Consider the following 6,534-nt stretch of genomic DNA (forward strand, 5'->3'; position numbering starts at 1 on the left):
GAAGCTATTGTGACACCAGATATGAGTGGTGGCACTGGGCAAATGGGCACAGTATCCACTGAGCCTGACACAGAAGCTGGCAAGCAGGCAACTGCAATTACATTACACAGAAAAAAAAAAAAGCAGACTGATGTTCTAGCCCTAAAAGGTTTTTTTTGGGGTGCTGTCCTTACAGCAGAGATCAGATGAGTCCTTCAGGACTGTAGTGGACACTGAATACCCTAGCCTAGCTATCAATTTCCCTATCTAATGAGCAGCAGCTACACTTTTCCTCCTCTCACTAAGCATGCAGTTTCAGAATAAATCTAAAATGGATGCCGGGAGGGAGGTGGGAGGGTCTGGAAGGGAGGGTCTGCTGCTAATTTGCTGGAATGTGTCTGCTGACTGTGAGGCACAGGGTCAAAGTTTGCTCAATGATGACGAATAGGGGGCGGATCGAACCGCGCATGTGTTCGCCCGCGGTGGCGAACGCGAACACGCTATGTTCGCCGGCGAACAGTTCGGTACATCACTACTATTATATGTATTTAATATAAAGTAAGTATGAGTGGATAGTATGTATGTGTATACATAATAATGTATATAATATGTCTCTCTGGGTTAGCATTCCACCCCAATTCTTGCTGTGAGACTCATTGCCTTATCTTATTTACATAACGCATTCCTTAGCTCAGACTCGAATGAATAGAGTTACAGAGATACATTTTTATGTCTTTCTTAGCCTGGAAATTCCAATATGGAGTCACCTATGTTCTGAGTGTGACTGGAAATATACACTTTTAATTTTATGCACTTTAATTTCTGTCTTAATACAAAATGTCTGCCGATATAAATATACTGACACAACCCAATAATATTCCCCTGGTTACCAAACACAAAACAGCCATTAACCCAGTATCTCTGCCATTTGCCTGTTGTCACTCCTAATTTGGGACACTGTTTTTTTACTTATGTTTCTCTATTATGTGACATTCTGTTATGTGCATGTGTTTGCTGTCATTCATATGTCTTTATTGGTGATTTACATTACACAGTATTCTAGTCTTTCTACCCTACATCTCCCTGTTTTCTCATTTTCGGTTACATATATCTTTATATTATTAGTATGTCTGTCTCCAGTATAATTCGTTGTTGCTGATTATGTTCTTTCCATTTGTCTTCTTTCACACTGCTCCATGTATAACATCTCAGTCATATTCTCTGTTGCTAACATCTGTCTCTTGTCACATTGTATTATTTACATTTCTCTGCTGTCCAAGTATCCGTTATATCGTTCTTGTTGATGTCCTACACTGTTACTAATAGCTCTCATTGTCACTTTCTGCAGATGACAGCTTGTTGCCATATACCCCATTACAGATCTCCGCTCACTTGTTTTCTATATGTAATAGCAGACCATTTTCACATGATATCATATGCTCCCAGTTCTTAACTTTATTTCCCCATATATATTTCCAGAGCAAGTAGCAAAATGGGTCAGTAAACAAAAACAACTAAGCAGCAATTAACTTTTCTCTGGAACCTCACAAATGTTTCTGTATATCTCTATTTGCCCTACATTCTTTTTTTTTTACATTTCTTTTCAAATATTTTGTCACAAGGCATATAAAATAAGAATTTATAAGTATGTAAAGGTAGCACCCCTTCCTGTCCCAATTGAGAAATCTGCCTTTCAGCTGATACCGGCAAGGTGATTTGAATGTCTTATAGCCCTCTTTAGAGTTAATAAGTATGTAGGGCTTTATAAAACACCCCTTGATGTCTGAGAGATGTTTACCTTTGTCTGATGCCAACAAAGTTTTTTGTATGTGTAGAAGCTCTGAAAGGGTTTATAAAATACCCCTTCCGGTCTCATTGGAGATTCTTCGCTGATATCAGCAAATCTAATGGCTAGTGTAGGACTCACCATTTGAGGCTTGCCTTGACGTGGCAGGTGAGCTTATATTCAAATGGCCATTGGAATAAAACTAAAGAGCCTCCATTTTGTTTAAATGTACATAGAGATTTAGGCCAGAGCTTGTTACTGCAATTTCTGAACAAAAGCTGTTTCACACCAATTCCACCCAGGCCTCACAAATGGTAAATATATATATATACCATGAGGAAATAAAAAAATAGTCACATTCCAGCAGATACATCCATGGACTGCCCTACCTGTTCACACACAGACGTCGTTTACGGTCACTGCGCTGGATCTCATAGTACTTTCTCTTGCAACAGCTGTTCCTAAAATGAAGAAAGAAGAAATGGATGCTGTTGGCTGACCGACATGAAGCAATAAATCCACCTTAAAATGAAGAACTACACATCTATACAATCGTTTCATACTCCGTTAACCTAAGCTTGCATTGCTTCTACAGATGTGCAATTACATGGGTAGTCTGTGCACCCTGTAGCATTTCTTTTTCGATGCACATTAGGTGATAAGGACATAGAATTGCACTTTATCAAACTCTGATAGGATGCGTAGTAGGGCGCATTCCACTAGTTAAAATTGTAGTAATAATTTAGATCCACACTAGACATCTTTCCCTTGCTTAGTTTTAACTGGAAAGTTTTAACTCTGAACTATGTTCTACTAGCTTTCAGGTTGAGGAGATCAGCGATGGACAATTGTTTGCAAATTCTTTCCCTTTGGCCCCATCCCTGATCTGGTTGCTTAGTATACTGACCTAACTATTGCTGCTTCTTTTGAATCATCTGTATTATGACTTTGACTAGTCCAGGGGTTATTAAAACTAGCCCAGTCAATCTCAGGCACTCCAGAAGTTGTGGACTACATCTACCCTGATATTTTGACAGCATTATGTCTGTAAGCATTATGGGAGATGTCATCTACACTATCTCGAGTGCCAAAGGTTGCCTATCCCTGGACTAGTCTGATTGTTGCCTACTGGTACCTTTATAGTCACTGCTTTATTTTATTACTGATGTGTGCAATAAAGTCATTTATATTTGCACTTGTTTTTCATGTTAAGGGTATTTAACAGATCAACATAATTTATACTCATTGGGCATTGTTTTATTTCCAGTGCACAAAAATTGTTCACTATAAACCTAACATTAAAAGACAACCGTCATCAAATGTCCACTTTTTATTTAACATCTGATTACATTTATTGAATCTTAATGATTTATTTTTAAATAATGTACATTGATTTTTTATTTTTGTGTGCAAATTATTTTAGTCTTATCTGGCTCTGCCGTGTCAGACTCTACTATTATCTCATCAGCTACTGCTAACTTGAGTGCTCCTGTACTTTCATACAGAGCTATCACAGCAGCAGTCATGTTACGTTGAGCAGCAGTTGATCAAATAACAGTAAAGTCAGACTCTGCATGGTTGCTCAGCCAGATAAAATGTGAGATTTTACCCAACACAAACATATTTAAAAAAGACCAACAAGCTGCATTTGAAGTAATAAGCTTTTCTAAAGTGAGAAGTGAAAATTTGATGAGAGGTGTCCTTAACAATACAAGCTCAGACAAATATAGTTCAAAAATAAACCCAAAGAGTATTTTGAAGTTTGTGCACAAAACGGCAAATAACAATTCTAATATTTTAGGTATATAGAACGACACAGAACTTGATATATATATATATTTTTTTTTCTTAAATCACATCCTGTGAAGGATAACAAAAGGCTAGATAAAGTCTCAAGTTTAACCTGCATGACCACTAAGCATGGAAATAGAAACCACACACTCTTAATCCTTAAAAGCATATTGGAGAGACCCCTGGAAGACCTAGTGTAGTCTGATGGGATCCAGATACAAATGGCTAATTCACATGTTGTAGCTCTCCCTAAAAAGAATACAGAAAGTTATTTTAACAAATTTGTTGTATATTTTGTGTCATAATTTGCCAGATATATGGCAGCCAAGGTCAACCTCCCAAATGTTTAATTGTCATGTAGGCAATGGGGTTGTTTCTCATGTTCGCCATACGTCATTAAGAACGGTCCTTCCTATAAAATCTCATTCAAACAGTTTCAAGGTGCTTTCTTTTTTCCAGTCCCTGTCTCTTGCCTCCCTTGTTTGTGTTTTGGTTTCTTAGCTTCTTGATCATTGATTTTCTTCCTGAAATTTAATTGATGAATGCTCATGACTAGAGTTGAGCGAACCCGAACTGAAAAGTTCGGGTTCGTACCACACATTACGTTTTTTGGACCACGCACCCGAACACGGACATATCACTGTATGTGGGGTTTCTGGGTGATTTTTGGATATAAATACAGAAAAACCAAGTCCTGCGCTCACTCCCTTCACTCCTAAGCGGCAGCAATGACCACAGTACACATCAGCCCCAAAACATACAGTAAAAACCAAAGAAAAATTACCTGCGCTCTCTCCTAAATTCCTATGTATATTTAAACAAATGGAGGTTATTTAGTTACTCCAATGGCCAAGATATCTCTAATGAGAAAGAGAGGGGTATTTTTTATATACACCCCTATATACTTATTAACCCTTAATAGGGAACACATGGGATTGGATGTTGTATCACATTGCTATGTTACAATGCTGCCGCTCATCCCATATGTTCCCTATCAAGGGTTAATAAGTATATAGGGGTGTATATAAAAAAAATAACCCTCTCTGTCTCCTTAGAGATATCTTTGCCAGAGGGCAAAAGGTCAGCAGGAAGCAGGGTGAAAGATCAGTGTAGGACCCACGTAAGGGGGTCCGCCTTGATGTTGGCAGGCGTGCATTCCCTCCAATGGCCATTGGAGTAACTAAATGACCTCCATTTGTTTAAATATACATAGGGATTTAGGAGAGAGCACAGGTAACTTTTTCTTTTCTTTTTGGATGTATTCTGGTCCTCCAGTTCGGGGCTATCAGGGGATGTGACTTTGTGGCATTTTTATGTATTTTATGTGCATTTTGGAGTGTTTTATAAATGGTGTGTTTTCTGTGCCTTGAGATAATTGAGTTTGTACAGTTCCTGACTCAATTATCTCTCAGGCACAGGGGAGGGATAACCCTGTTTTGTGTGGGAGTGTCCTGGGCGTGTTTGCTGGCTGTGACTCTGAAGTGTATAAAAGCAGGCCATATGGACAGATTTTGTACTTCAGAAAGACCGACGGACCACTAGCCCTAATTCTCTGGAACTGTTTTGGGCACAGGACTATGTACACGGTCAGTCAAAATTATGACTTCCATGGAAATCCCAAACCCCTGAACTGATCTGGGTGATTTTTGGATATGTTGGTCCCCCAGATCGGGGCTCTCAGGGGATTTGACTTGTGTGGGGTTTCTATGTGTTTTGGAGGTACTTTTGGGGTGTTTAGGAAAAAGTATGTTTATCTGTGCTTGGAGATAATTGGATTAGATTAGTACAGTTCCTGATCCAATTATCTCCCAGGCACAGAGGAGGGATTATCTGATTATGTATAGTAGTATCCTGGATCTGAGAGCCAACGTAATTGTGTATTTGTTTATACTGCGGTTTACTCTCAGGTCCAGGGGGGAGTGCCCCTTGCATGGGGACTTGCATAATGTGGATACCATTATACGAGTTCCTGCCTACCCTCAACCTAGAGTCTCATTTCATGTGTGTGGGGAACAACTGTATCTGCTCTGGGGATTGCTATATCACACTACTCCCCTGGGTTCTAATCACTAGCTCTTATACAAGCTGTTCCTGCTAGACTCTCTGGAGTAGGAGAGGTTCACCCACTGGAAGCTAGATCCTGGTCTTGGGTCCATGGTTGGTGGAGGATGGCGAGACCCCAGCCAAGCTGCGGCAGCTAAGGTGTTACAGTACTGATGGTGTCTGGTGGAGTACTTGGAGTCTTTGGTGAGCACTAGGAGCATTGATTGGCGGAGGCACCCAGTTGGGGTGCCAGGTGGTCCGTCAGAAATGGTAAGATTATACCTGTGACGACAACTATATGATCCAACTTGCAGAACTATGTAACATCTACATAGAACAGAAAACCAGAGAATAGAATTGCCGGGTTAATAAGTTGAAAATAGAGAATAGTCAAGGGAATGCCGAGGTCAAGGGAGCTGTAAATACACAAGATTGATAAGAAAGCAAAGTCAGGGAAACCAGAAATTAGAATAGTCAGGAATAGCCGAAGTCAAATACCAGGAATATCAATACCAAGATCAGTAAAACGCACTCTCAGTTACCAGGAATGGAAACCACGACAGGGCAATGAGCTAAGGTATTCTCCTTGGGCTGTGATTGGTCAGAGCTTGGCCTCTGAACTCAGAACGTGCGTTGACATCATGACATCACACGCACGTTCACATAACTTCAAGAGGCGGAGCTACAAATGGACGCGACCTCACAGTCAACGCCATTTTGGATCCCACATGTGATTGGTATGGACATCCCAATGGTTCGGCTCCCGGCTCGCTGCTGAACAGGTCATTCCTTTGTGTGGTTGCACCGATCGGGTGCGGCCATGAGTTGGGGGCCCCCACTCGAAGACCGCCCACCGGCAGGAAGGAGCAGGCTTGTTAGGATATCGGTTGTGGAATAACCAGACAAGATGAGGACTCTATCAGCAGCGATCCATG

Source organism: Pelobates fuscus, chromosome 10 (genome assembly GCF_036172605.1).
Source record: "Pelobates fuscus isolate aPelFus1 chromosome 10, aPelFus1.pri, whole genome shotgun sequence".
In the NCBI taxonomy this organism is placed as follows: Eukaryota; Metazoa; Chordata; class Amphibia; order Anura; family Pelobatidae; genus Pelobates; species Pelobates fuscus.